Raw genomic sequence first — 26,060 nt, forward strand, 5'->3', positions numbered from 1 at the left:
GTACTACTCGCCAAGCACGCTTAATCATGAGTTCGATGGGATCCGCATTAGTGCGGTATGATCGCACCGCCAACTCTTGCGCAATCTATTCATATAAAGGTCGCCCTTATCGCAGCTTGCGCCGAATTTAAATGCAAATTGACCAAATATCGCTTCAAATTGTTTATTTCACAAAACGCAAATAACGAATGAGTTACACCACGCCGAGAAAATGCAACTAAAAAACATTATATGAAATAAAATGGAGGTGCAACACGAGGACTTCCCAGAGGTCACCCATCCTAGTACTACTCTCGCCAAGCACGCTTAATCATGGAGTTCGATGGGATCCGGCATTAGTGCCGGTATGATCGCACCCGCCAACTCTTGCGCAATCTATTCATATAAAGGTCTGCCCTTATCGCAGCTTGCGCCGAATTTAAATGCAAATTGACCAAATATCGCTTCAAATTGTTTATTTCACAAAACGCAAATAACGAATGAGTTACACCACGCCGAGAAAATGCAACTAAAAAACATTATATGAAATAAAATGGGAGGGTGCAACACGAGGACTTCCCAGAGGTCACCCATCCTAGTACTACTCTCGCCAAGCACGCTTAATCATGAGTTCGATGGGATCCGGCATTAGTGCCGGTATGATCGCACCGCCAACTCTTGCGCAATCTATTCATATAAAGGTCGCCCTTATCGCAGCTTGCGCCAATTTAAATGCAAATTCGACCAAATATCGCTTCAAATTGTTTATTTCACAAAACGCAAATAACGAATGAGTTACACCACGCCGAGAAAATGCAACTAAAAAACATTATATGAAATAAAATGGAGGGTGCAACACGAGGACTTCCCAGAGGTCACCCATCCTAGTACTACTCTCGCCAAGCACGCTTAATCATGGAGTTCGATGGGATCCGCATTAGTGTGGTATGATCGCACCCGCCAACTCTTGCGCAATCTATTCATATAAAGGTCGCCCTTATCGCAGCTTGCGCCCGAATTTAAATGCAAATTCGACCAAATATCGCTTCAAATTGTTTATTTCACAAAACGCAAATAACGAATGAGTTACACCACGCCGAGAAAATGCAACTAAAAAAACATTATATGAAATAAAATGGAGGGTGCAACACGAGGACTTCCCAGAGGTCACCCATCCTAGTACTACTCTCCCAAGCACGCTTAATCATGGAGTTCGATGGGATCCGGCATTAGTGCCGGTATGATCGCACCGCCAACTCTTGCGCAATCTATTCATATAAAGGTGCCCTTATCGCAGCTTGCGCCAATTTAAATGCAAATTCGACCAAATATCGCTTCAAATTGTTTATTTCACAAAACGCAAATAACGAATGAGTTACACCACGCCGAGAAAATGCAACTAAAAAAACATTATATGAAATAAAATGGAGGGTGCAACACGAGGACTTCCCAGAGGTCACCCATCCTAGTACTACTCTCGCCCAAGCACGCTTAATCATGAGTTCGATGGGATCCGGCATTAGTGCCGGTATGATCGCACCGCCAACTCTTGCGCAATCTATTCATATAAAGGTCGCCCTTATCGCAGCTTGCGCCGAATTTAAATGCAAATTCGACCAAATATCGCTTCAAATTGTTTATTTCACAAAACGCAAATAACGAATGAGTTACACCACGCCGAGAAAATGCAACTAAAAAACATTATATGAAATAAAATGGAGGGTGCAACACGAGGACTTCCTGTGAGGTCACCCATCCTAGTACTACTCGCCAAGCACGCTTAATCATGGAGTTCGATGGGATCCGGCATTAGTGCCGGTATGATCGCACCCGCCAACTCTTGCGCAATCTATTCATATAAAGGTCGCCCTTATCGCAGCTTGCGCCGAATTTAAATGCAAATTCGACCAAATATCGCTTCAAATTGTTTATTTCACAAAACGCAAATAACGAATGAGTTACACCACGCCGAGAAAATGCAACTAAAAAACATTATATGAAATAAAATGGAGGGTGCAACACGAGGACTTCCCAGAGGTCACCCATCCTAGTACTACTCTCGCCAAGCACGCTTAATGCGGAGTTCGATGGGATCCCGCATTAGTGCTGGTATGATCGCACCCGCCAACTCTTGCGCAATCTATTCATATAAAGGTCGCCCTTATCGCAGCTTGCGCCGAATTTAAATGCAAATTCGACCAAATATCGCTTCAAATTGTTTATTTCACAAAACGCAAATAACGTAATGAGTTACACCACGCCGAGAAAATGCAACTAAAAAACATTATATGAAATAAAATGGAGGGTGCAACACGAGGACTTCCAGAGGTCACCCATCCTAGTACTACTCTCGCCAAGCACGCTTAATCATGGAGTTCGATGGGATCCGCATTAGTGCCGGTATGATCGCACCGCCAACTCTTGCGCAATCTATTCATATAAAGGCTGCCCTTATCGCAGCTTGCGCCGAATTTAAATGCAAATTGACCAAATATCGCTTCAAATTGTTTATTTCACAAAACGCAAATAACGAATGAGTTACACCACGCCGAGAAAATGCAACTAAAAAACATTATATGAAATAAAATGGAGGGTGCAACACGAGGACTTCCCAGAGGTCACCCATCCTAGTACTACTCTCGCCAAGCACGCTTAATCGGAGTTCGATGGGATCCTGCATTAGTGCCGGTATGATCGCACCGCCAACTCTTGCGCAATCTATTCATATAAAGGTCGCCTTATCGCAGCTTGCGCCTCAATTTAAATGCAAATTGACCAAATATCGCTTCAAATTGTTTATTTCACAAAACGCAAATAACGAATGAGTTACACCACGCCGAGAAAATGCAACTAAAAAACATTATATGAAATAAAATGGAGGGTGCAACACGAGGACTTCCTGTGAGGTCACCCATCCTAGTACTACTCTCGCCAAGCACGCTTAATCGCGGAGTTCGATGGGATCCGGCATTAGTGTCGGTATGATCGCACCCGCCAACTCTTGCGCAATCTATTCATATAAAGGTCGCCTTATCGCAGCTTGCGCCGAATTTAAATGCAAATTCGACCAAATATCGCTTCAAATTGTTTATTTCACAAAACGCAAATAACGTAATGAGTTACACCACGCCGAGAAAATGCAACTAAAAAACATTATATGAAATAAAATGGAGGGTGCAACACGAGGACTTCCTGTGAGGTCACCCATCCTAGTACTACTCTCGCCAAGCACGCTTAATCATGGAGTTCGATGGGATCCGGCATTAGTGCCGGTATGATCGCACCCGCCAACTCTTGCGCAATCTATTCATATAAAGGTCGCCCTTATCGCAGCTTGCGCCGAATTTAAATGCAAATTGACCAAATATCGCTTCAAATTGTTTATTTCACAAAACGCAAATAACGAATGAGTTACACCACGCCGAGAAAATGCAACTAAAAAACATTATATGAAATAAAATGGAGGGTGCAACACGAGGACTTCCCAGAGGTCACCCATCCTAGTACTACTCGCCAAGCACGCTTAATCGCGGAGTTCGATGGGATCCGTGCATTAGTGCCGGTATGATCGCACCCGCCAACTCTTGCGCAATCTATTCATATAAAGGTCGCCCTTATCGCAGCTTGCGCCGAATTTAAATGCAAATCGACCAAATATCGCTTCAAATTGTTTATTTCACAAAACGCAAATAACGAATGAGTTACACCACGCCGAGAAAATGCAACTAAAAAACATTATATGAAATAAAATGGGAGGGTGCAACACGAGGACTTCCCAGAGGTCACCCATCCTAGTACTACTCTCGCCAAGCACGCTTAATCATGGAGTTCGATGGGATCCGGCATTAGTGCCGGTATGATCGCACCCGCCAACTCTTGCGCAATCTATTCATATAAAGGTCGCCCTTATCGCAGCTTGCGCCGAATTTAAATGCAAATTGACCAAATATCGCTTCAAATTGTTTATTTCACAAAACGCAAATAACGAATGAGTTACACCACGCCGAGAAAATGCAACTAAAAAAACATTATATGAAATAAAATGGAGGGTGCAACACGAGGACTTCCCAGAGGTCACCCATCCTAGTACTACTCGCCAAGCACGCTTAAATGCGGAGTTCGATGGGATCCGTGCATTAGTGCCGGTATGATCGCACCCGCCAACTCTTGCGCAATCTATTCATATAAAGGTCGCCCTTATCGCAGCTTGCGCCGAATTTAAATGCAAATTGACCAAATATCGCTTCAAATTGTTTATTTCACAAAACGCAAATAACGAATGAGTTACACCACGCCGAGAAAATGCAACTAAAAAACATTATATGAAATAAAATGGAGGGTGCAACACGAGGACTTCCCCAGAGGTCACCCATCCTAGTACTACTCGCCAAGCACGCTTAATCATGGAGTTCGATGGGATCCGCATTAGTGCCGGTATGATCGCACCCGCCAACTCTTGCGCAATCTATTCATATAAAGGTCGCCCTTTATCGCAGCTTGCGCCGAATTTAAATGCAAATTCGACCAAATATCGCTTCAAATTGTTTATTTCACAAAACGCAAATAACGAATGAGTTACACCACGCCGAGAAAATGCAACTAAAAAACATTATATGAAATAAAATGGAGGGTGCAACACGAGGACTTCCTGTGAGGTCACCCATCCTAGTACTACTCGCCCAAGCACGCTTAATCGGAGTTCGATGGGATCCGGCATTAGTGCCGGTATGATCGCACCGCCAACTCTTGCGCAATCTATTCATATAAAGGTCGCCCTTATCGCAGCTTGCGCCGAATTTAAATGCAAATTGACCAAATATCGCTTCAAATTGTTTATTTCACAAAACGCAAATAACGAATGAGTTACACCACGCCGAGAAAATGCAACTAAAAAAACATTATATGAAATAAAATGGAGGGTGCAACACGAGGACTTCCTCAGAGGTCACCCATCCTAGTACTACTCTCGCCAAGCACGCTTAACTGCGGAGTTCGATGGGATCCGGCATTAGTGCCGGTATGATCGCACCCGCCAACTCTTGCGCAATCTATTCATATAAAGGTCGCCTTATCGCAGCTTGCGCCTCAATTTAAATGCAAATTCGACCAAATATCGCTTCAAATTGTTTATTTCACAAAACGCAAATAACGAATGAGTTACACCACGCCGAGAAAATGCAACTAAAAAACATTATATGAAATAAAATGGAGGGTGCAACACGAGGACTTCCCAGAGGTCACCCATCCTAGTACTACTCTCGCCAAGCACGCTTAATCATGGAGTTCGATGGGATCCTGCATTAGTGCCGGTATGATCGCACCTGCCAACTCTTGCGCAATCTATTCATATAAAGGTGCGCCTTATCGCAGCTTATGCCGAATTTAAATGCAAATTCGACCAAATATCGCTTCAAATTGTTTATTTCACAAAACGCAAATAACGAATGAGTTACACCACGCCGAGAAAATGCAACTAAAAAACATTATATGAAATAAAATGGAGGGTGCAACACGAGGACTTCCCAGAGGTCACCCATCCTAGTACTACTCGCCAAGCACGCTTAATCATGGAGTTCGATGGGATCCGGCATTAGTGCCGGTATGATCGCACCCGCCAACTCTTGCGCAATCTATTCATATAAAGGTCTGCCCTTATCGCAGCTTGCGCTCGAATTTAAATGCAAATTTGACCAAATATCGCTTCAAATTGTTTATTTCACAAAACGCAAATAACGTAATGAGTTACACCACGCCGAGAAAATGCAACTAAAAAACATTATATGAAATAAAATGGAGGGTGCAACACGAGGACTTCCCAGAGGTCACCCATCCTAGTACTACTCTCGCCAAGCACGCTTAATCATGGAGTTCGATGGGATCCTGCATTAGTGCCGGTATGATCGCACCCGCCAACTCTTGCGCAATCTATTCATATAAAGGTCGCCCTTATCGCAGCTTGCGCCAATTTAAATGCAAATTCGACCAAATATCGCTTCAAATTGTTTATTTCACAAAACGCAAATAACGTAATGAGTTACACCACGCCGAGAAAATGCAACTAAAAAAACATTATATGAAATAAAATGGAGGGTGCAACACGAGGACTTCCAGAGGTCACCCATCCTAGTACTACTCGCCAAGCACGCTTAATCATGGAGTTCGATGGGATCCGGCATTAGTGTCGGTATGATCGCACCCGCCAACTCTTGCGCAATCTATTCATATAAAGGTCGCCCTTATCGCAGCTTGCGCCAATTTAAATGCAAATTGACCAAATATCGCTTCAAATTGTTTATTTCACAAAACGCAAATAACGAATGAGTTACACCACGCCGAGAAAATGCAACTAAAAAACATTATATGAAATAAAATGGAGGGTGCAACACGAGGACTTCCTGTGAGGTCACCCATCCTAGTACTACTCTCGCCAAGCACGCTTAACTGCGGAGTTCGATGGGATCCGGCATTAGTGCCGGTATGATCGCACCCGCCAACTCTTGCGCAATCTATTCATATAAAGGTCGCCCTTATCGCAGCTTGCGCCGAATTTAAATGCAAATTGACCAAATATCGCTTCAAATTGTTTATTTCACAAAACGCAAATAACGAATGAGTTACACCACGCCGAGAAAATGCAACTAAAAAACATTATATGAAATAAAATGGAGGGTGCAACACGAGGACTTCCCAGAGGTCACCCATCCTAGTACTACTCGCCAAGCACGCTTAATCATGGAGTTCGATGGGATCCGCATTAGTGCCGGTATGATCGCACCGCCAACTCTTGCGCAATCTATTCATATAAAGGCTGCCTTATCGCAGCTTGCGCCGAATTTAAATGCAAATTCGACCAAATATCGCTTCAAATTGTTTATTTCACAAAACGCAAATAACGAATGAGTTACACCACGCCGAGAAAATGCAACTAAAAAAACATTATATGAAATAAAATGGGAGGTGCAACACGAGGACTTCCCAGAGGTCACCCATCCTAGTACTACTCTCGCCAAGCACGCTTAATCATGGAGTTCGATGGGATCCGCATTAGTGCTGGTATGATCGCACCCGCCAACTCTTGCGCAATCTATTCATATAAAGGTCGCCCTTATCGCAGTTGCGCCTCGAATTTAAATGCAAATTCGACCAAATATCGTTTCAAATTGTTTATTTCACAAAACGCAAATAACGACTGAGCTACACCACGTCGAGAAAATGCAACTAAAAAAACATTATATGAAATAAAATTGGAGGGGTGCAACACGAGGACTTCCCATGAGGTCACCCATCCTAGTACTACTCGCCAAGCACGCTTAATCATGGAGTTCGATGGGATCCGGCATTAGTGCCGGTATGATCGCACCGCCAACTCTTGCGCAATCTATTCATATAAAGGTCGCCCTTATCGCAGCTTGCGCCGAATTTAAATGCAAATTCGACCAAATATCGCTTCAAATTGTTTATTTCACAAAACGCAAATAACGAATGAGTTACACCACGCCGAGAAAATGCAACTAAAAAACATTATATGAAATAAAATGGAGGGTGCAACACGAGGACTTCCTGTGAGGTCACCCATCCTAGTACTACTCTCGCCAAGCACGCTTAATGCGGAGTTCGATGGGATCCGCATTAGTGCTGGTATGATCGCACCCGCCAACTCTTGCGCAATCTATTCATATAAAGGTCGCCCTTATCGCAGCTTGCGCTCGAATTTAAATGCAAATTGACCAAATATCGCTTCAAATTGTTTATTTCACAAAACGCAAATAACGAATGAGTTACACCACGCCGAGAAAATGCAACTAAAAAACATTATATGAAATAAAATGGAGGGTGCAACACGAGGACTTCCCCAGAGGTCACCCATCCTAGTACTACTCTCGCCAAGCACGCTTAATCATGGAGTTCGATGGGATCCGCATTAGTGCCGGTATGATCGCACCCGCCAACTCTGCGCAATCTATTCATATAAAGGTCGCCCTTATCGCAGCTTGCGCCGAATTTAAATGCAAATTGACCAAATATCGCTTCAAATTGTTTATTTCACAAAACGCAAATAACGAATGAGTTACACCACGCCGAGAAAATGCAACTAAAAAAACATTATATGAAATAAAATGGGAGGGTGCAACACGAGGACTTCCTGTGAGGTCACCCATCCTAGTACTACTCGCCAAGCACGCTTAATCGCGGAGTTCGATGGGATCCGTGCATTAGTGCCGGTATGATCGCACCGCCAACTCTTGCGCAATCTATTCATATAAAGGTGCCCTTATCGCAGCTTGCGCTCAATTTAAATGCAAATTGACCAAATATCGCTTCAAATTGTTTATTTCACAAAACGCAAATAACGAATGAGTTACACCACGCCGAGAAAATGCAACTAAAAAACATTATATGAAATAAAATGGGAGGTGCAACACGAGGACTTCCTCAGAGGTCACCCATCCTAGTACTACTCTCGCCAAGCACGCTTAATGCGGAGTTCGATGGGATCCGTGCATTAGTGCCGGTATGATCGCACCCGCCAACTCTTGCGCAATCTATTCATATAAAGGTCGCCTTATCGCAGCTTGCGCCAATTTAAATGCAAATTGACCAAATATCGCTTCAAATTGTTTATTTCACAAAACGCAAATAACGAATGAGTTACACCACGCCGAGAAAATGCAACTAAAAAACATTATATGAAATAAAATGGGAGGGTGCAACACGAGGACTTCCCAGAGGTCACCCATCCTAGTACTACTCTCGCCAAGCACGCTTAATCATGGAGTTCGATGGGATCCGGCATTAGTGCCGGTATGATCGCACCGCCAACTCTTGCGCAATCTATTCATATAAAGGTCGCCCTTATCGCAGCTTGCGCTCGAATTTAAATGCAAATTCACCAAATATCGCTTCAAATTGTTTATTTCACAAAACGCAAATAACGAATGAGTTACACCACGCCGAGAAAATGCAACTAAAAAACATTATATGAAATAAAATGGAGGGTGCAACACGAGGACTTCCCAGAGGTCACCCATCCTAGTACTACTCTCGCCAAGCACGCTTAATCATGGAGTTCGATGGGATCCGGCATTAGTGCCGGTATGATCGCACTCGCCAACTCTTGCGCAATCTATTCATATAAAGGTCGCCCTTATCGCAGCTTGCGCCTCGAATTTAAATGCAAATTGACCAAATATCGCTTCAAATTGTTTATTTCACAAAACGCAAATAACGAATGAGTTACACCACGCCGAGAAAATGCAACTAAAAAACATTATATGAAATAAAATGGAGGGTGCAACACGAGGACTTCCCAGAGGTCACCCATCCTAGTACTACTCGCCAAGCACGCTTAATCATGGAGTTCGATGGGATCCGTGCATTAGTGCCGGTATGATCGCACCCGCCAACTCTTGCGCAATCTATTCATATAAAGGTCGCCCTTATCGCAGCTTGCGCCTCAATTTAAATGCAAATTTGACCAAATATCGCTTCAAATTGTTTATTTCACAAAACGCAAATAACGAATGAGTTACACCACGCCGAGAAAATGCAACTAAAAAACATTATATGAAATAAAATGGAGGGTGCAACACGAGGACTTCCCAGAGGTCACCCATCCTAGTACTACTCTCGCCAAGCACGCTTAATCATGGAGTTCGATGGGATCCGGCATTAGTGCTGGTATGATCGCACCGCCAACTCTTGCGCAATCTATTCATATAAAGGTGCCCCTTATCGCAGCTTGCGCCGAATTTAAATGCAAATTCGACCAAATATCGCTTCAAATTGTTTATTTCACAAAACGCAAATAACGAATGAGTTACACCACGCCGAGAAAATGCAACTAAAAAACATTATATGAAATAAAATGGAGGGTGCAACACGAGGACTTCCTGTGAGGTCACCCATCCTAGTACTACTCGCCAAGCACGCTTAATCATGGAGTTCGATGGGATCCGCATTAGTGCCGGTATGATCGCACCCGCCAACTCTTGCGCAATCTATTCATATAAAGGTCGCCCTTATCGCAGCTTGCGCCGAATTTAAATGCAAATTGACCAAATATCGCTTCAAATTGTTTATTTCACAAAACGCAAATAACGAATGAGTTACACCACGCCGAGAAAATGCAACTAAAAAAACATTATATGAAATAAAATGGAGGGTGCAACACGAGGACTTCCCAGAGGTCACCCATCCTAGTACTACTCGCCAAGCACGCTTAATCATGGAGTTCGATGGGATCCGGCATTAGTGTCGGTATGATCGCACCGCCAACTCTTGCGCAATCTATTCATATAAAGGTCGCCTTTATCGCAGCTTGCGCCTCAATTTAAATGCAAATTCGACCAAATATCGCTTCAAATTGTTTATTTCACAAAACGCAAATAACGAATGAGTTACACCACGCCGAGAAAATGCAACTAAAAAACATTATATGAAATAAAATGGGAGGGTGCAACACGAGGACTTCCCAGAGGTCACCCATCCTAGTACTACTCTCGCCAAGCACGCTTAATCATGAGTTCGATGGGATCCGCATTAGTGCCGGTATGATCGCATCTGCCAACTCTTGCGCAATCTATTCATATAAAGGTCGCCTTTATCGCAGCTTGCGCCGAATTTAAATGCAAATTGACCAAATATCGCTTCAAATTGTTTATTTCACAAAACGCAAATAACGAATGAGTTACACCACGCCGAGAAAATGCAACTAAAAAAAATTATATGAAATAAAATGGAGGGTGCAACACGAGGACTTCCCAGAGGTCACCCATCCTAGTACTACTCTCGCCAAGCACGCTTAATCATGGAGTTCGATGGGATCCGCATTAGTGTCGGTATGATCGCACCCGCCAACTCTTGCGCAATCTATTCATATAAAGGTCGCCCTTATCGCAGTTGCGCCTCAATTTAAATGCAAATTGACCAAATATCGCTTCAAATTGTTTATTTCACAAAACGCAAATAACGAATGAGTTACACCACGCCGAGAAAATGCAACTAAAAAACATTATATGAAATAAAATGGGAGGGTGCAACACGAGGACTTCCCAGAGGTCACCCATCCTAGTACTACTCTCGCCAAGCACGCTTAAATGCGGAGTTCGATGGGATCCGTGCATTAGTGCCGGTATGATCGCACTGCCAACTCTTGCGCAATCTATTCATATAAAGGTGCCCTTATCGCAGCTTGCGCCGAATTTAAATGCAAATTCGACCAAATATCGCTTCAAATTGTTTATTTCACAAAACGCAAATAACGAATGAGTTACACCACGCCGAGAAAATGCAACTAAAAAAACATTATATGAAATAAAATGGAGGGTGCAACACGAGGACTTCCCAGAGGTCACCCATCCTAGTACTACTCTCGCCCAAGCACGCTTAATCATGAGTTCGATGGGATCCGCATTAGTGCCGGTATGATCGCACCCGCCAACTCTTGCGCAATCTATTCATATAAAGGTCGCCCTTATCGCAGCTTGCGCCAATTTAAATGCAAATTGACCAAATATCGCTTCAAATTGTTTATTTCACAAAACGCAAATAACGAATGAGTTACACCACGCCGAGAAAATGCAACTAAAAAAACATTATATGAAATAAAATGGGAGGGTGCAACACGAGGACTTCCTCAGAGGTCACCCATCCTAGTACTACTCTCGCCCAAGCACGCTTAATCATGGAGTTCGATGGGATCCCGCATTAGTGCTGGTATGATCGCACCCGCCAACTCTTGCGCAATCTATTCATATAAAGGCTGCCCTTATCGCAGCTTGCGCCAATTTAAATGCAAATCGACCAAATATCGCTTCAAATTGTTTATTTCACAAAACGCAAATAACGAATGAGTTACACCACGCCGAGAAAATGCAACTAAAAAACATTATATGAAATAAAATGGAGGGTGCAACACGAGGACTTCCTGTGAGGTCACCCATCCTAGTACTACTCGCCAAGCACGCTTAATCATGGAGTTCGATGGGATCCGGCATTAGTGCGGTATGATCGCACCCGCCAACTCTTGCGCAATCTATTCATATAAAGGTCGCCCTTATCGCAGCTTGCGCCGAATTTAAATGCAAATTCGACCAAATATCGCTTCAAATTGTTTATTTCACAAAACGCAAATAACGAATGAGTTACACCACGCCGAGAAAATGCAACTAAAAAACATTATATGAAATAAAATGGAGGGTGCAACACGAGGACTTCCCAGAGGTCACCCATCCTAGTACTACTCTCGCCAAGCACGCTTAATCATGGAGTTCGATGGGATCCTGCATTAGTGCCGGTATGATCGCACCCGCCAACTCTTGCGCAATCTATTCATATAAAGGTCGCCCTTATCGCAGCTTGCGCCAATTTAAATGCAAATTCGACCAAATATCGCTTCAAATTGTTTATTTCACAAAACGCAAATAACGAATGAGTTACACCACGCCGAGAAAATGCAACTAAAAAACATTATATGAAATAAAATGGAGGGTGCAACACGAGGACTTCCTCAGAGGTCACCCATCCTAGTACTACTCGCCAAGCACGCTTAATCATGGAGTTCGATGGGATCCGGCATTAGTGCCGGTATGATCGCATCCGCCAACTCTTGCGCAATCTATTCATATAAAGGTCGCCCTTATCGCAGCTTGCGCCGAATTTAAATGCAAATTGACCAAATATCGCTTCAAATTGTTTATTTCACAAAACGCAAATAACGAATGAGTTACACCACGCCGAGAAAATGCAACTAAAAAAACATTATATGAAATAAAATGGAGGGTGCAACACGAGGACTTCCTGTGAGGTCACCCATCCTAGTACTACTCTCGCCAAGCACGCTTAATCATGGAGTTCGATGGGATCCGTGCATTAGTGCCGGTATGATCGCACCTGGCCAACTTTGCGCAATCTATTCATATAAAGGCTGCCCCTTATCGCAGCTTGCGCCTCAATTTAAATGCAAATTCGACCAAATATCGCTTCAAATTGTTTATTTCACAAAACGCAAATAACGAATGAGTTACACCACGCCGAGAAAATGCAACTAAAAAACATTATATGAAATAAAATGGAGGGGTGCAACACGAGGACTTCCCAGAGGTCACCCATCCTAGTACTACTCTCGCCAAGCACGCTTAATCATGGAGTTCGATGGGATCCGGCATTAGTGCTGGTATGATCGCACCCGCCAACTCTTGCGCAATCTATTCATATAAAGGCTCGCCCTTATCGCAGCTATGCTACCGAATTTAAATGCAAATTGACCAAATATCGCTTCAAATTGTTTATTTCACAAAACGCAAATAACGAATGAGTTACACCACGCCGAGAAAATGCAACTAAAAAACATTATATGAAATAAAATGGGAGGTGCAACACGAGGACTTCCCCAGAGGTCACCCATCCTAGTACTACTCTCGCCAAGCACGCTTAATCATGGAGTTCGATGGGATCCGTGCATTAGTGCGGTATGATCGCACCTGCCAACTCTTGCGCAATCTATTCATATAAAGGTCGCCTTTATCGCAGCTTGCGCCGAATTTAAATGCAAATTGACCAAATATCGCTTCAAATTGTTTATTTCACAAAACGCAAATAACGAATGAGTTACACCACGCCGAGAAAATGCAACTAAAAAACATTATATGAAATAAAAAACAAATGGAGGGTGCAACACGAGGACTTCCCAGAGGTCACCCATCCTAGTACTACTCTCGCCAAGCACGCTTAATGCGGAGTTCGATGGGATCCGCATTAGTGCTCGGTATGATCGCACCGCCAACTCTTGCGCAATCTATTCATATAAAGGTCGCCCTTATCGCAGCTTGCGCCTAATTTAAATGCAAATCGACCAAATATCGCTTCAAATTGTTTATTTCACAAAACGCAAATAACGAATGAGTTACACCACGCCGAGAAAATGCAACTAAAAAAACATTATATGAAATAAAATGGAGGGTGCAACACGAGGACTTCCCAGAGGTCACCCATCCTAGTACTACTCTCGCCAAGCACGCTTAATCATGGAGTTCGATGGGATCCGGCATTAGTGCCGGTATGATCGCACCGCCAACTCTTGCGCAATCTATTCATATAAAGGTTGCCCTTATCGCAGCTTGGCGCCGAATTTAAATGCAAATTCGACCAAATATCGCTTCAAATTGTTTATTTCACAAAACGCAAATAACGAATGAGTTACACCACGCCGAGAAAATGCAACTAAAAAACATTATATGAAATAAAATGGGAGGGTGCAACACGAGGACTTCCTGTGAGGTCACCCATCCTAGTACTACTCGCCAAGCACGCTTAATCATGGAGTTCGATGGGATCCGTGCATTAGTGCCGGTATGATCGCACTGCCAACTCTTGCGCAATCTATTCATATAAAGGTCGCCCTTATCGCAGTTGCGCCGAATTTAAATGCAAATTGACCAAATATCGCTTCAAATTGTTTATTTCACAAAACGCAAATAACGAATGAGTTACACCACGCCGAGAAAATGCAACTAAAAAACATTATATGAAATAAAATGGGAGGGTGCAACACGAGGACTTCCAGAGGTCACCCATCCTAGTACTACTCTCGCCAAGCACGCTTAATCATGGAGTTCGATGGGATCCGCATTAGTGCTGGTATGATCGCACCCGCCAACTCTTGCGCAATCTATTCATATAAAGGCTGCCCTTATCGCAGCTTGCGCCAATTTAAATGCAAATTGACCAAATATCGCTTCAAATTGTTTATTTCACAAAACGCAAATAACGAATGAGTTACACCACGCCGAGAAAATGCAACTAAAAAACATTATATGAAATAAAATGGAGGGTGCAACACGAGGACTTCCCAGAGGTCACCCATCCTAGTACTACTCTCGCCCAAGCACGCTTAATCATGAGTTCGATGGGATCCGTGCATTAGTGCCGGTATGATCGCATCCGCCAACTCTTGCGCAATCTATTCATATAAAGGTCGCCTTATCGCAGCTTGCGCCGAATTTAAATGCAAATTGACCAAATATCGCTTCAAATTGTTTATTTCACAAAACGCAAATAACGAATGAGTTACACCACGCCGAGAAAATGCAACTAAAAAACATTATATGAAATAAAATGGAGGGTGCAACACGAGGACTTCCTGTGAGGTCACCCATCCTAGTACTACTCTCGCCAAGCACGCTTAATCATGGAGTTCGATGGGATCCGTGCATTAGTGCTGGTATGATCGCACCCGCCAACTCTTGCGCAATCTATTCATATAAAGGCTGCCCCTTATCGCAGTTGCGCCTCAAATTTAAATGCAAATTCGACCAAATATCGTTTCAAATTGTTTATTTCACAAAACGCAAATAACGAATGAGTTACACCACGTCGAGAAAATGCAACTAAAAAAACATTATATGAAATAAAATGGAGGGTGCAACACGAGGACTTCCTGTGAGGTCACCCATCCTAGTACTACTCTCGCCAAGCACGCTTAATCATGGAGTTCGATGGGATCCGGCATTAGTGCCGGTATGATCGCACCCGCCAACTCTGCGCAATCTATTCATATAAAGGTCGCCTTTATCGCAGCTTTGGCGCTCGAATTTAAATGCAAATTCGACCAAATATCGCTTCAAATTGTTTATTTCACAAAACGCAAATAACGAATGAGTTACACCACGCCGAGAAAATGCAACTAAAAAACATTATATGAAATAAAATGGAGGTGCAACACGAGGACTTCCCAGAGGTCACCCATCCTAGTACTACTCTCGCCAAGCACGCTTAATCATGGAGTTCGATGGGATCCGGCATTAGTGCCGGTATGATCGCATCCGCCAACTCTTGCGCAATCTATTCATATAAAGGTCGCCTTTATCGCAGCTTGCGCTCGAATTTAAATGCAAATTCGACCAAATATCGTTTCAAATTGTTTATTTCACAAAACGCAAATAACGAATGAGTTACACCACGTCGAGAAAATGCAACTAAAAAACATTATATGAAATAAAATGGGAGGGGTGCAACACGAGGACTTCCCAGAGGTCACCCATCCTAGTACTACTCGCCCAAGCACGCTTAATCATGGAGTTCGATGGGATCCGCATTAGTGTCGGTATGATCGCACCACAACTCTTGCGCAATCTATTCATATAAAGGTTGCCTTTATCGCAGCTTATGCCGAATTTAAATGCAAATTCGACCAAATATCGCTTCAAATTGTTTATTTCACAAAACGCAAATAACGAATGAGTTACACCACGCCGAGAAAATGCAACTAAAAAACATTATATGAAATAAAATGGAGGGTGCAACACGAGGACTTCCCAGAGGTCACCCATCCTAGTACTACTCGCCAAGCACGCTTAACTGCGGAGTTCGATGGGATCCGTGCATTAGTGCCGGTATGATCGCACTCCGCCAACTCTTGCGCAATCTATTCATATAAAGGTCGCCTTTATCGCAGCTTGCGCTCGAATTTAAATGCAAATTGACCAAATATCGCTTCAAATTGTTTATTTCACAAAACGCAAATAACGAATGAGTTACACCACGCCGAGAAAATGCAACTAAAAAACATTATATGAAATAAAATGGAGGGTGCAACACGAGGACTTCCTGTGAGGTCACCCATCCTAGTACTACTCTCGCCAAGCACGCTTAATCATGAGTTCGATGGGATCCTGCATTAGTGCGGTATGATCGCACCCGCCAACTCTTGCGCAATCTATTCATATAAAGGCTGCCCTTATCGCAGCTTGCGCCTCAATTTAAATGCAAATTGACCAAATATCGCTTCAAATTGTTTATTTCACAAAACGCAAATAACGTAATGAGTTACACCACGCCGAGAAAATGCAACTAAAAAACATTATATGAAATAAAATGGAAGGTGCAACACGAGGACTTCCCAGAGGTCACCCATCCTAGTACTACTCTCGCCAAGCACGCTTAATCGCGGAGTTCTGATGGGATCCGGCATTAGTGCTGGTATGATCGCATCCGCCAACTCTTGCGCTAATCTATTCATATAAAGGTCGCCTTTATCGCAGCTTTGCGCCGAATTTAAATGCAAATTGACCAAATATCGCTTCAAATTGTTTATTTCACAAAACGCAAATAACGAATGAGTTACACCACGCCGAGAAAATGCAACTAAAAAACATTATATGAAATAAAATGGGAGGTGCAACACGAGGACTTCCCCAGAGGTCACCCATCCTAGTACTACTCTCGCCAAGCACGCTTAATCATGGAGTTCGATGGGATCCGTGCATTAGTGCGGTATGATCGCACTGGCCAACTCTTGCGCAATCTATTCATATAAAGGTCGCCCTTATCGCAGCTTGCGCCGAATTTAAATGCAAATCGACCAAATATCGCTTCAAATTGTTTATTTCACAAAACGCAAATAACGAATGAGTTACACCACGCCGAGAAAATGCAACTAAAAAAAATTATATGAAATAAAATGGAGGTGCAACACGAGGACTTCCTGTGAGGTCACCCATCCTAGTACTACTCTCGCCAAGCACGCTTAATCATGAGTTCGATGGGATCCGCATTAGTGCTGGTATGATCGCACCCGCCAACTCTTGCGCAATCTATTCATATAAAGGCTGCCACTTATCGCAGTTGCGCCCCAAATTTAAATGCAAATTCGACCAAATATCGTTTCAAATTGTTTATTTCACAAAACGCAAATAACGAATGAGTTACACCACGTCGAGTAAATGCAACTAAAAAAAACATTATATGAAATAAAATGGAGGGTGCAACACGAGGACTTCCAGAGGTCACCCATCCTAGTACTACTCTCGCCAAGCACGCTTAATCATGGAGTTCGATGGGATCCGCATTAGTGTCGGTATGATCGCACCCGCCAACTCTTGCGCAATCTATTCATATAAAGGCGCCCTTATCGCAGCTGCGCCGAATTTAAATGCAAATTCGACCAAATATCGCTTCAAATTGTTTATTTCACAAAACGCAAATAACGTAATGAGTTACACCACGCCGAGAAAATGCAACTAAAAAACATTATATGAAATAAAATGGAGGGTGCAACACGAGGACTTCCCAGAGGTCACCCATCCTAGTACTACTCGCCAAGCACGCTTAAATGCGGAGTTCGATGGGATCCGTGCATTAGTGCCGGTATGATCGCACCCGCCAACTCTTGCGCAATCTATTCATATAAAGGTCGCCCCTTATCGCAGCTTGCGCCTCGAATTTAAATGCAAATTGACCAAATATCGCTTCAAATTGTTTATTTCACAAAACGCAAATAACGAATGAGTTACACCACGCCGAGAAAATGCAACTAAAAAAACATTATATGAAATAAAATGGAGGTGCAACACGAGGACTTCCTGTGAGGTCACCCATCCTAGTACTACTCGCCAAGCACGCTTAATCATGGAGTTCGATGGGATCCGCATTAGTGCTCGGTATGATCGCACCGCCAACTCTGCGCAATCTATTCATATAAAGGTCCCCTTATCGCAGTTGCGCTCGAATTTAAATGCAAATTCGACCAAATATCGCTTTCAAATTGTTTATTTCACAAAACGCAAATAACGAATGAGTTACACCACGCCGAGAAAATGCAACTAAAAAACATTATATGAAATAAAATGGAGGGTGCAACACGAGGACTTCCCAGAGGTCACCCATCCTAGTACTACTCGCCAAGCACGCTTAATCGCGGAGTTCGATGGGATCCGTGCATTAGTGCTGGTATGATCGCACCGCCAACTCTTGCGCAATCTATTCATATAAAGGTCGCCCTTATCGCAGCTTGCGCTCAATTTAAATGCAAATTGACCAAATATCGCTTCAAATTGTTTATTTCACAAAACGCAAATAACGAATGAGTTACACCACGCCGAGAAAATGCAACTAAAAAACATTATATGAAATAAAATGGAGGGTGCAACACGAGGACTTCCCAGAGGTCACCCATCCTAGTACTACTCTCCCAAGCACGCTTAATCGCGGAGTTCGATGGGATCCGTGCATTAGTGCCGGTATGATCGCACCGCCAACTCTTGCGCAATCTATTCATATAAAGGTCCCCTTATCGCAGCTTGCGCCAATTTAAATGCAAATTGACCAAATATCGCTTCAAATTGTTTATTTCACAAAACGCAAATAACGAATGAGTTACACCACGCCGAGAAAATGCAACTAAAAAAACATTATATGAAATAAAATGGAGGTGCAACACGAGGACTTCCTGTGAGGTCACCCATCCTAGTACTACTCGCCCAAGCACGCTTAATCATGGAGTTCGATGGGATCCGCATTAGTGCCGGTATGATCGCATCCGCCAACTCTTGCAATCTATTCATATAAAGGTGCCCCTTATCGCAGCTTGCGCCGAATTTAAATGCAAATTGACCAAATATCGCTTTCAAATTGTTTATTTCACAAAACGCAAATAACTAATGAGTTACACCACGCCGAGAAAATGCAACTAAAAAAACATTATATGAAATAAAATGGAGGGTGCAACACGAGGACTTCCCAGAGGTCACCCATCCTAGTACTACTCGCCCAAGCACGCTTAATCATGGAGTTCGATGGGATCCTGCATTAGTGCCGGTATGATCGCACCCGCCAACTCTTGCGCAATCTATTCATATAAAGGTGCCCTTATCGCAGCTTATACTCGAATTTAAATGCAAATTCGACCAAATATCGCTTCAAATTGTTTATTTCACAAAACGCAAATAACGAATGAGTTACACCACGCCGAGAAAATGCAACTAAAAAACATTATATGAAATAAAATGGAGGGGTGCAACACGAGGACTTCCTGTGAGGTCACCCATCCTAGTACTACTCTCGCCAAGCACGCTTAATCATGGAGTTCTGATGGGATCCGTGCATTAGTGCTGGTATGATCGCACCCGCCAACTCTTGCTAATCTATTCATATAAAGGTCGCCCCTTATCGCAGCTTGCGTCAAATTTAAATGCAAATTCGACCAAATATCGCTTCAAATTGTTTATTTCACAAAACGCAAATAACGAATGAGTTACACCACGCCGAGAAAATGCAACTAAAAAACATTATATGAAATAAAATGGAGGGTGCAACACGAGGACTTCCCAGAGGTCACCCATCCTAGTACTACTCGCCCAAGCACGCTTAATCATGGAGTTCGATGGGATCCTGCATTAGTGCGGTATGATCGCACCCGCCAACTCTCATGCAATCTATTCATATAAAGGTCGCCTCTTATCGCAGCTTGCGTCAATTTAAATGCAAACCGACCAAATATCGCTTCAAATTGTTTATTTCACAAAACGCAAATAACGAATGAGTTACACCACGCCGAGAAAATGCAACTAAAAAAACATTATATGAAATAAAATGGAGGGTGCAACACGAGGACTTCCCAGAGGTCACCCATCCTAGTACTACTCTCGCCAAGCACGCTTAATCATGGAGTTCGATGGGATCCGCATTAGTGCCGGTATGATCGCACCCGCCAACTCTTGCGCAATCTATTCATATAAAGGTCGCCCTTATCGCAGCTTGCGCCAATTTAAATGCAAATTTGACCAAATATCGCTTCAAATTGTTTATTTCACAAAACGCAAATAACGTAATGAGTTACACCACGCCGAGAAAATGCAACTAAAAAAATTATATGAAATAAAATGGGAGGGTGCAACACGAGGACTTCCCAGAGGTCACCCATCCTAGTACTACTCGCCAAGCACGCTTAATCATGGAGTTCGATGGGATCCGTGCATTAGTGCTGGTATGATCGCACCCGCCAACTCTTTAATCTATTCATATAAAGGTCTCCCTTATCGCAGCTTGCGCCGAATTTAAATGCAAATTCGACCAAATATCGCTTCAAATTGTTTATTTCACAAAACGCAAATAACGAATGAGTTACACCACGCCGAGAAAATGCAACTAAAAAAACATTATATGAAATAAAATGGGAGGGGCAACACGAGGACTTCCTCAGAGGTCACCCATCCTAGTACTACTCTCGCCCAAGCACGCTTAATCATGGAGTTCGATGGGATCCGTGCATTAGTGCTGGTATGATCGCACCGCCAACTCTTGCGCAATCTATTCATATAAAGGCTGCCCTTATCGCAGCTTGCGCCGAATTTAAATGCAAATTGACCAAATATCGCTTCAAATTGTTTATTTCACAAAACGCAAATAACGAATGAGTTACACCACGCCGAGAAAATGCAACTAAAAAACATTATATGAAATAAAATGGGAGGTGCAACACGAGGACTTCCTGTGAGGTCACCCATCCTAGTACTACTCTCGCCCAAGCACGCTTAATCGCGAGTTCGAAGGGATCCGCATTAGTGCTGGTATGATCGCACCCGCCAACTCTTGCGCAATCTATTCATATAAAGGTGCCCCTTATCGTAGCTTGCTTATACAATTTAAATGCAAATTGACCAAATATCGTTCCAAATTGTCTATTTCACAAAACGCAAATAACGAATGATTTACACCACGTCGAGAAAATGCAACTAAAAAAAACATTATATGAAATAAAAGGGAGGGGTGCAACACGAGGACTTCCCAGGAGGTCACCCATCCTAGTACTACTCTCGCCCAAGCACGCTTAATCATGGAGTTCGATGGGATCCGGCATTAGTGCTGGTATGATCGCACTCGCCAACTCTTGCGCAATCTATTCATATAAAGGCTGCCCTTTATCGCAGCTTGCGCCCGAATTTAAATGCAAATTTGACCAAATATCGCTTCAAATTGTTTATTTCACAAAACGCAAATAACGTAATGAGTTACACCACGCCGAGAAAATGCAACTAAAAAAACATTATATGAAATAAAATGGAGGGTGCAACACGAGGACTTCCTGTGAGGTCACCCATCCTAGTACTACTCTCGCCAAGCACGCTTAATCATGGAGTTCGATGGGATCCCGGCATTAGTGCCGGTATGATCGCACCCGCCAACTCTGCGCAATCTATTCATATAAGGGCTGCCCTTATCGCAGCTATGCGCCAATTTAAATGCAAATTCGACCAAATATCGCTTCAAATTGTTTATTTCACAAAACGCAAATAACGAATGAGTTACACCACGCCGAGAAAATGCAACTAAAAAAACATTATATGAAATAAAATGGGAGGTGCAACACGAGGACTTCCTGTGAGGTCACCCATCCTAGTACTACTCTCGCCAAGCACGCTTAATCATGAGTTCGATGGGATCCTGCATTAGTGCTGGTATGATCGCACCGCCAACTCTTGCGCAATCTATTCATATAAAGGTTGCCCTTATCGCAGCTTGCTTCGAATTTAAATGCAAATTCGACCAAATATCGCTTCAAATTGTTTATTTCACAAAACGCAAATAACGAATGAGTTACACCACGCCGAGAAAATGCAACTAAAAAACATTATATGAAATAAAATGGAGGGTGCAACACGAGGACTTCCTGTGAGGTCACCCATCCTAGTACTACTCTCGCCAAGCACGCTTAATCATGAGTTCGATGGGATCCGTGCATTAGTGCTGGTATGATCGCACCCGCCAACTCTTGCGCAATCTATTCATATAAAGGCTGCCCTTTATCGCAGCTTGCGCCAATTTAAATGCAAATTGACCAAATATCGCTTCAAATTGTTTATTTCACAAAACGAAATAACGAATGAGTTACACCACGCCGAGAAAATGCAACTAAAAAACATTATATGAAATAAAATGGAGGGTGCAACACGAGGACTTCCCAGAGGTCACCCATCCTAGTACTACTCGCCAAGCACGCTTAATCATGGAGTTCGATGGGATCCGTGCATTAGTGCCGGTATGATCGCACCCGCCAACTCTTGCGCAATCTATTCATATAAAGGTCGCCCTTTATCGCAGCTATGCGCCGAATTTAAATGCAAATTCACCAAATATCGCTTCAAATTGTTTATTTCACAAAACGCAAATAACGAATGAGTTACACCACGCCGAGAAAATGCAACTAAAAAACATTATATGAAATAAAATGGAGGGTGCAACACGAGGACTTCCTGTGAGGTCACCCATCCTAGTACTACTCGCGCCAAGCACGCTTAATCATGGAGTTCGATGGGATCCGTGCATTAGTGCCGGTATGATCGCATCTGCCAACTTTGCGCAATCTATTCATATAAAGGCTGCCCTTTATCGCAGCTTGCGCTCAATTTAAATGCAAATTCGACCAAATATCGCTTCAAATTGTTTATTTCACAAAACGCAAATAACGAATGAGTTACACCACGCCGAGAAAATGCAACTAAAAAAACATTATATGAAATAAAATGGGAGGTGCAACACGAGGACTTCCCAGAGGTCACCCATCCTAGTACTACTCGCCCAAGCACGCTTAATCATGGAGTTCGATGGGATCCGGCAGCATTAGTGCCGGTATGATCGCATCCGCCAACTCTGCGCAATCTATTCATATAAAGGCTGCCCTTATCGCAGCTTGCGCTCAATTTAAATGCAAATTCGACCAAATATCGCTTCAAATTGTTTATTTCACAAAACGCAAATAACGAATGAGTTACACCACGCCGAGAAAATGCAACTAAAAAAACATTATATGAAATAAAATGGAGAGGTGCAACACGAGGACTTCCAGAGGTCACCCATCCTAGTACTACTCTCGCCAAGCACGCTTAACTGCGGAGTTCGATGGGATCCGGCATTAGTGCGGTATGATCGCACCCGCCAACTCTGCGCAATCTATTCATATAAAGGTCGCCTTATCGCAGCTTGCGCCTCAATTTAAATGCAAATTCGACCAAATATCGCTTCAAATTGTTTATTTCACAAAACGCAAATAACTAATGAGTTACACCACGCCGAGAAAATGCAACTAAAAAAACATTATATGAAATAAAATGGGAGGGTGCAACACGAGGACTTCCCAGAGGTCACCCATCCTAGTACTACTCGCCAAGCACGCTTAATCATGCGGAGTTCGATGGGATCCGCATTAGTGCCGGTATGATCGCACCCGCCAACTCTTGCGCAATCTATTCATATAAAGGTCGCCTTTATCGCACATGCGCGCCAATTTAAATGCAAATTCAACCAAATATCGCTTCAAATTGTTTATTTCACAAAACGCAAATAACGAATGAGTTACACCACGCCGAGAAAATGCAACTAAAAAACATTATATGAAATAAAATGGAGGGTGCAACACGAGGACTTCCCCAGAGGTCACCCATCCTAGTACTACTCTCGCCAAGCACGCTTAATCATGGAGTTCTGATGGGATCCGCATTAGTGCTGGTATGATCGCACCCGCCAACTCTTTGCGCAATCTATTCATATAAAGGTCGCCTTATCGCAGCTTGCGTCAATTTAAATGCAAATTCGACCAAATATCGTTTCAAATTGTTTATTTCACAAAACGCAAATAACGAATGAGTTACACCACGCCGAGAAAATGCAACTAAAAAACATTATATGAAATAAAATGGAGGGTGCAACACGAGGACTTCCCAGAGGTCACCCATCCTAGTACTACTCGCCAAGCACGCTTAATCTGCGGAGTTCGATGGGATCCGTGCATTAGTGCTGGTATGATCGCACCCGCCAACTCTTGCGCAATCTATTCATATAAAGGCTGCCCTTATCGCAGCTTGCGCCGAATTTAAATGCAAATTCGACCAAATATCGTTTCAAATTGTTTATTTCACAAAACGCAAATAACGAATGAGTTACACCACGCCGAGAAAATGCAACTAAAAAACATTATATGAAATAAAATGAGGGGTGCAACACGAGGACTTCCCAGAGGTCACCCATCCTAGTACTACTCTCGCCAAGCACGCTTAATCATGGAGTTCGATGGGATCCGTGCATTAGTGCCGGTATGATCGCACCCGCCAACTCTTGCGCAATCTATTCATATAAAGGCTGCCCTTATCGCACTTATGCCGAATTTAAATGCAAATTCGACCAAATATCGCTTCAAATTGTTTATTTCACAAAACGCAAATAACGAATGAGTTACACCACGCCGAGAAAATGCAACTAAAAAAACATTATATGAAATAAAATGGAGGGTGCAACACGAGGACTTCCTGTGAGGTCACCCATCCTAGTACTACTCTCGCCAAGCACGCTTAATCATGGAGTTCGATGGGATCCGTGCATTAGTGCCGGTATGATCGCACCCGCCAACTCTTGCGCAATCTATTCATATAAAGGTCGCCCTTATCGCAGCTTGCGCCGAATTTAAATGCAAATTCGACCAAATATCGCTTTCAAATTGTTTATTTCACAAAACGCAAATAACGAATGAGTTACACCACGCCGAAAATGCAACTAAAAAACATTATATGAAATAAAATGGAGGGTGCAACACGAGGACTTCCCAGAGGTCACCCATCCTAGTACTACTCGCCAAGCACGCTTAATCATGGAGTTCGATGGGATCCGTGCATTAGTGCTGGTATGATCGCACCCGCCAACTCTTGCGCAATCTATTCATATAAAGGTTGCCTTATCGCAGCTTGCGCTCGAATTTAAATGCAAATTGACCAAATATCGCTTCAAATTGTTTATTTCACAAAACGCAAATAACGAATGAGTTACACCACGCCGAGAAAATGCAACTAAAAAACATTATATGAAATAAAATGGAGGGGTGCAACACGAGGACTTCCTGTGAGGTCACCCATCCTAGTACTACTCGCCAAGCACGCTTAAATGCGGAGTTCGATGGGATCCGCATTAGTGTTGGTATGATCGCACCTCGCCAACTCTGCGCAATCTATTCATATAAAGGCTCGCCTCTTATCGCAGCTTGCGCTTCCCTCAATTTAAATGCAAATTCGACCAAATATCGCTTCAAATTGTTTATTTCACAAAACGAAAATAACGAATGAGTTACACCACGTCGAGAAAATGCAACTAAAAAAAATTATATGAAATAAAATGGGAGGGGTGCAACACGAGGACTTCCCAGAGGTCACCCATCCTAGTACTACTCTCGCCCAAGCACGCTTAACTGCGGAGTTCGATGGGATCCGGTGCATTAGTGCCGGTATGATCGCACCCGCCAACTCTTGCGCAATCTATTCATA

At 43.1% G+C, this 26,060-nt stretch overlaps 2 non-coding genes and 80 pseudogenes across 2 annotated transcripts; all 82 read right to left on the reverse strand.

Annotated features, from left to right (window-relative positions):
• Positions 1-244: 244 nt before the first annotated feature.
• On the reverse strand, positions 245-358 carry LOC128037140 (5S ribosomal RNA; annotated as a pseudogene).
• Positions 359-537: 179 nt separating this feature from the next.
• LOC128037393 (5S ribosomal RNA) lies at positions 538-650 on the reverse strand (annotated as a pseudogene).
• A 176-nt stretch (positions 651-826) lies between these two features.
• Positions 827-938, reverse strand: LOC128037377 (5S ribosomal RNA; annotated as a pseudogene).
• Positions 939-1,118: 180 nt separating this feature from the next.
• Positions 1,119-1,231, reverse strand: LOC128037328 (5S ribosomal RNA; annotated as a pseudogene).
• Positions 1,232-1,407: 176 nt separating this feature from the next.
• LOC128037118 (5S ribosomal RNA) lies at positions 1,408-1,521 on the reverse strand (annotated as a pseudogene).
• Positions 1,522-1,698: 177 nt separating this feature from the next.
• LOC128037251 (5S ribosomal RNA) lies at positions 1,699-1,811 on the reverse strand (annotated as a pseudogene).
• A 178-nt stretch (positions 1,812-1,989) lies between these two features.
• LOC128037076 (5S ribosomal RNA) lies at positions 1,990-2,102 on the reverse strand (annotated as a pseudogene).
• Positions 2,103-2,281: 179 nt separating this feature from the next.
• LOC128037394 (5S ribosomal RNA) lies at positions 2,282-2,393 on the reverse strand (annotated as a pseudogene).
• Positions 2,394-2,569: 176 nt separating this feature from the next.
• On the reverse strand, positions 2,570-2,681 carry LOC128037288 (5S ribosomal RNA; annotated as a pseudogene).
• A 176-nt stretch (positions 2,682-2,857) lies between these two features.
• LOC128037084 (5S ribosomal RNA) lies at positions 2,858-2,972 on the reverse strand (annotated as a pseudogene).
• Positions 2,973-3,150: 178 nt separating this feature from the next.
• On the reverse strand, positions 3,151-3,265 carry LOC128037414 (5S ribosomal RNA; annotated as a pseudogene).
• Positions 3,266-3,442: 177 nt separating this feature from the next.
• Positions 3,443-3,555, reverse strand: LOC128037226 (5S ribosomal RNA; annotated as a pseudogene).
• Positions 3,556-3,733: 178 nt separating this feature from the next.
• Positions 3,734-3,847, reverse strand: LOC128037107 (5S ribosomal RNA; annotated as a pseudogene).
• A 178-nt stretch (positions 3,848-4,025) lies between these two features.
• Positions 4,026-4,138, reverse strand: LOC128037126 (5S ribosomal RNA; annotated as a pseudogene).
• Positions 4,139-4,315: 177 nt separating this feature from the next.
• Positions 4,316-4,427, reverse strand: LOC128037321 (5S ribosomal RNA; annotated as a pseudogene).
• A 179-nt stretch (positions 4,428-4,606) lies between these two features.
• Positions 4,607-4,718, reverse strand: LOC128037071 (5S ribosomal RNA; annotated as a pseudogene).
• Positions 4,719-4,895: 177 nt separating this feature from the next.
• On the reverse strand, positions 4,896-5,010 carry LOC128037303 (5S ribosomal RNA; annotated as a pseudogene).
• Positions 5,011-5,188: 178 nt separating this feature from the next.
• On the reverse strand, positions 5,189-5,302 carry LOC128037224 (5S ribosomal RNA; annotated as a pseudogene).
• A 178-nt stretch (positions 5,303-5,480) lies between these two features.
• Positions 5,481-5,592, reverse strand: LOC128037317 (5S ribosomal RNA; annotated as a pseudogene).
• A 181-nt stretch (positions 5,593-5,773) lies between these two features.
• LOC128037130 (5S ribosomal RNA) lies at positions 5,774-5,887 on the reverse strand (annotated as a pseudogene).
• Positions 5,888-6,353: 466 nt separating this feature from the next.
• LOC128037247 (5S ribosomal RNA) lies at positions 6,354-6,468 on the reverse strand (annotated as a pseudogene).
• Positions 6,469-6,933: 465 nt separating this feature from the next.
• LOC128037222 (5S ribosomal RNA) lies at positions 6,934-7,046 on the reverse strand (annotated as a pseudogene).
• A 182-nt stretch (positions 7,047-7,228) lies between these two features.
• Positions 7,229-7,341, reverse strand: LOC128037232 (5S ribosomal RNA; annotated as a pseudogene).
• A 177-nt stretch (positions 7,342-7,518) lies between these two features.
• On the reverse strand, positions 7,519-7,631 carry LOC128037358 (5S ribosomal RNA; annotated as a pseudogene).
• A 178-nt stretch (positions 7,632-7,809) lies between these two features.
• Positions 7,810-7,923, reverse strand: LOC128037110 (5S ribosomal RNA; annotated as a pseudogene).
• A 178-nt stretch (positions 7,924-8,101) lies between these two features.
• Positions 8,102-8,215, reverse strand: LOC128037283 (5S ribosomal RNA; annotated as a pseudogene).
• A 175-nt stretch (positions 8,216-8,390) lies between these two features.
• Positions 8,391-8,505, reverse strand: LOC128037068 (5S ribosomal RNA; annotated as a pseudogene).
• A 176-nt stretch (positions 8,506-8,681) lies between these two features.
• Positions 8,682-8,795, reverse strand: LOC128037217 (5S ribosomal RNA; annotated as a pseudogene).
• A 177-nt stretch (positions 8,796-8,972) lies between these two features.
• On the reverse strand, positions 8,973-9,086 carry LOC128037161 (5S ribosomal RNA; annotated as a pseudogene).
• Positions 9,087-9,265: 179 nt separating this feature from the next.
• LOC128037279 (5S ribosomal RNA) lies at positions 9,266-9,378 on the reverse strand (annotated as a pseudogene).
• A 179-nt stretch (positions 9,379-9,557) lies between these two features.
• LOC128037206 (5S ribosomal RNA) lies at positions 9,558-9,671 on the reverse strand (annotated as a pseudogene).
• A 177-nt stretch (positions 9,672-9,848) lies between these two features.
• On the reverse strand, positions 9,849-9,960 carry LOC128037338 (5S ribosomal RNA; annotated as a pseudogene).
• Positions 9,961-10,718: 758 nt separating this feature from the next.
• Positions 10,719-10,831, reverse strand: LOC128037330 (5S ribosomal RNA; annotated as a pseudogene).
• A 178-nt stretch (positions 10,832-11,009) lies between these two features.
• On the reverse strand, positions 11,010-11,124 carry LOC128037123 (5S ribosomal RNA; annotated as a pseudogene).
• A 177-nt stretch (positions 11,125-11,301) lies between these two features.
• LOC128037408 (5S ribosomal RNA) lies at positions 11,302-11,414 on the reverse strand (annotated as a pseudogene).
• A 178-nt stretch (positions 11,415-11,592) lies between these two features.
• LOC128037314 (5S ribosomal RNA) lies at positions 11,593-11,708 on the reverse strand (annotated as a pseudogene).
• Positions 11,709-11,884: 176 nt separating this feature from the next.
• LOC128037352 (5S ribosomal RNA) lies at positions 11,885-11,996 on the reverse strand (annotated as a pseudogene).
• Positions 11,997-12,174: 178 nt separating this feature from the next.
• LOC128037131 (5S ribosomal RNA) lies at positions 12,175-12,288 on the reverse strand (annotated as a pseudogene).
• Positions 12,289-12,465: 177 nt separating this feature from the next.
• Positions 12,466-12,578, reverse strand: LOC128037359 (5S ribosomal RNA; annotated as a pseudogene).
• Positions 12,579-12,756: 178 nt separating this feature from the next.
• Positions 12,757-12,872, reverse strand: LOC128037112 (5S ribosomal RNA; annotated as a pseudogene).
• A 181-nt stretch (positions 12,873-13,053) lies between these two features.
• LOC128037077 (5S ribosomal RNA) lies at positions 13,054-13,167 on the reverse strand (annotated as a pseudogene).
• A 180-nt stretch (positions 13,168-13,347) lies between these two features.
• LOC128037088 (5S ribosomal RNA) lies at positions 13,348-13,462 on the reverse strand (annotated as a pseudogene).
• A 183-nt stretch (positions 13,463-13,645) lies between these two features.
• Positions 13,646-13,758, reverse strand: LOC128037256 (5S ribosomal RNA; annotated as a pseudogene).
• Positions 13,759-13,935: 177 nt separating this feature from the next.
• On the reverse strand, positions 13,936-14,049 carry LOC128037218 (5S ribosomal RNA; annotated as a pseudogene).
• A 469-nt stretch (positions 14,050-14,518) lies between these two features.
• On the reverse strand, positions 14,519-14,630 carry LOC128037285 (5S ribosomal RNA; annotated as a pseudogene).
• Positions 14,631-14,806: 176 nt separating this feature from the next.
• On the reverse strand, positions 14,807-14,921 carry LOC128037065 (5S ribosomal RNA; annotated as a pseudogene).
• Positions 14,922-15,097: 176 nt separating this feature from the next.
• LOC128037401 (5S ribosomal RNA) lies at positions 15,098-15,213 on the reverse strand (annotated as a pseudogene).
• A 181-nt stretch (positions 15,214-15,394) lies between these two features.
• On the reverse strand, positions 15,395-15,509 carry LOC128037415 (5S ribosomal RNA; annotated as a pseudogene).
• Positions 15,510-15,688: 179 nt separating this feature from the next.
• LOC128037231 (5S ribosomal RNA) lies at positions 15,689-15,802 on the reverse strand (annotated as a pseudogene).
• A 181-nt stretch (positions 15,803-15,983) lies between these two features.
• Positions 15,984-16,095, reverse strand: LOC128037340 (5S ribosomal RNA; annotated as a pseudogene).
• A 176-nt stretch (positions 16,096-16,271) lies between these two features.
• On the reverse strand, positions 16,272-16,384 carry LOC128037074 (5S ribosomal RNA; annotated as a pseudogene).
• Positions 16,385-16,563: 179 nt separating this feature from the next.
• Positions 16,564-16,676, reverse strand: LOC128037252 (5S ribosomal RNA; annotated as a pseudogene).
• A 179-nt stretch (positions 16,677-16,855) lies between these two features.
• On the reverse strand, positions 16,856-16,970 carry LOC128037347 (5S ribosomal RNA; annotated as a pseudogene).
• Positions 16,971-17,149: 179 nt separating this feature from the next.
• Positions 17,150-17,264, reverse strand: LOC128037264 (5S ribosomal RNA; annotated as a pseudogene).
• Positions 17,265-17,440: 176 nt separating this feature from the next.
• LOC128037318 (5S ribosomal RNA) lies at positions 17,441-17,553 on the reverse strand (annotated as a pseudogene).
• A 471-nt stretch (positions 17,554-18,024) lies between these two features.
• On the reverse strand, positions 18,025-18,137 carry LOC128037127 (5S ribosomal RNA; annotated as a pseudogene).
• A 469-nt stretch (positions 18,138-18,606) lies between these two features.
• Positions 18,607-18,719, reverse strand: LOC128037339 (5S ribosomal RNA; annotated as a pseudogene).
• A 176-nt stretch (positions 18,720-18,895) lies between these two features.
• Positions 18,896-19,009, reverse strand: LOC128037242 (5S ribosomal RNA; annotated as a pseudogene).
• A 174-nt stretch (positions 19,010-19,183) lies between these two features.
• LOC128037205 (5S ribosomal RNA) lies at positions 19,184-19,296 on the reverse strand (annotated as a pseudogene).
• A 177-nt stretch (positions 19,297-19,473) lies between these two features.
• On the reverse strand, positions 19,474-19,586 carry LOC128037085 (5S ribosomal RNA; annotated as a pseudogene).
• Positions 19,587-19,765: 179 nt separating this feature from the next.
• Positions 19,766-19,882, reverse strand: LOC128037258 (5S ribosomal RNA; annotated as a pseudogene).
• Positions 19,883-20,060: 178 nt separating this feature from the next.
• LOC128037298 (5S ribosomal RNA) lies at positions 20,061-20,172 on the reverse strand (annotated as a pseudogene).
• A 178-nt stretch (positions 20,173-20,350) lies between these two features.
• On the reverse strand, positions 20,351-20,463 carry LOC128037191 (5S ribosomal RNA; annotated as a pseudogene).
• Positions 20,464-20,641: 178 nt separating this feature from the next.
• Positions 20,642-20,754, reverse strand: LOC128037265 (5S ribosomal RNA; annotated as a pseudogene).
• Positions 20,755-20,930: 176 nt separating this feature from the next.
• LOC128037369 (5S ribosomal RNA) lies at positions 20,931-21,047 on the reverse strand (annotated as a pseudogene).
• A 176-nt stretch (positions 21,048-21,223) lies between these two features.
• On the reverse strand, positions 21,224-21,337 carry LOC128037409 (5S ribosomal RNA; annotated as a pseudogene).
• Positions 21,338-21,519: 182 nt separating this feature from the next.
• LOC128037181 (5S ribosomal RNA) lies at positions 21,520-21,635 on the reverse strand. Its single transcript, XR_008193368.1, has one exon. It is a non-coding gene; the product is annotated as a 5S ribosomal RNA (ribosomal RNA).
• Positions 21,636-21,817: 182 nt separating this feature from the next.
• LOC128037116 (5S ribosomal RNA) lies at positions 21,818-21,933 on the reverse strand (annotated as a pseudogene).
• Positions 21,934-22,111: 178 nt separating this feature from the next.
• LOC128037244 (5S ribosomal RNA) lies at positions 22,112-22,225 on the reverse strand (annotated as a pseudogene).
• A 177-nt stretch (positions 22,226-22,402) lies between these two features.
• LOC128037195 (5S ribosomal RNA) lies at positions 22,403-22,517 on the reverse strand (annotated as a pseudogene).
• A 176-nt stretch (positions 22,518-22,693) lies between these two features.
• LOC128037281 (5S ribosomal RNA) lies at positions 22,694-22,806 on the reverse strand (annotated as a pseudogene).
• Positions 22,807-22,985: 179 nt separating this feature from the next.
• Positions 22,986-23,101, reverse strand: LOC128037230 (5S ribosomal RNA; annotated as a pseudogene).
• A 179-nt stretch (positions 23,102-23,280) lies between these two features.
• Positions 23,281-23,396, reverse strand: LOC128037151 (5S ribosomal RNA; annotated as a pseudogene).
• Positions 23,397-23,575: 179 nt separating this feature from the next.
• Positions 23,576-23,687, reverse strand: LOC128037111 (5S ribosomal RNA; annotated as a pseudogene).
• A 179-nt stretch (positions 23,688-23,866) lies between these two features.
• Positions 23,867-23,979, reverse strand: LOC128037374 (5S ribosomal RNA; annotated as a pseudogene).
• A 178-nt stretch (positions 23,980-24,157) lies between these two features.
• Positions 24,158-24,272, reverse strand: LOC128037336 (5S ribosomal RNA; annotated as a pseudogene).
• A 177-nt stretch (positions 24,273-24,449) lies between these two features.
• LOC128037234 (5S ribosomal RNA) lies at positions 24,450-24,563 on the reverse strand (annotated as a pseudogene).
• A 178-nt stretch (positions 24,564-24,741) lies between these two features.
• LOC128037069 (5S ribosomal RNA) lies at positions 24,742-24,856 on the reverse strand (annotated as a pseudogene).
• A 178-nt stretch (positions 24,857-25,034) lies between these two features.
• Positions 25,035-25,150, reverse strand: LOC128037406 (5S ribosomal RNA; annotated as a pseudogene).
• A 177-nt stretch (positions 25,151-25,327) lies between these two features.
• Positions 25,328-25,440, reverse strand: LOC128037266 (5S ribosomal RNA; annotated as a pseudogene).
• A 178-nt stretch (positions 25,441-25,618) lies between these two features.
• LOC128037346 (5S ribosomal RNA) lies at positions 25,619-25,730 on the reverse strand (annotated as a pseudogene).
• Positions 25,731-25,917: 187 nt separating this feature from the next.
• LOC128037070 (5S ribosomal RNA) lies at positions 25,918-26,034 on the reverse strand. Its single transcript, XR_008193357.1, has one exon. It is a non-coding gene; the product is annotated as a 5S ribosomal RNA (ribosomal RNA).
• Positions 26,035-26,060: the final 26 nt, after the last annotated feature.

This window comes from Gossypium raimondii, unplaced genomic scaffold (assembly GCF_025698545.1).
Source record: "Gossypium raimondii isolate GPD5lz unplaced genomic scaffold, ASM2569854v1 Contig00235_ERROPOS10200000+, whole genome shotgun sequence".
Taxonomy (NCBI): domain Eukaryota; kingdom Viridiplantae; phylum Streptophyta; class Magnoliopsida; order Malvales; family Malvaceae; genus Gossypium; species Gossypium raimondii.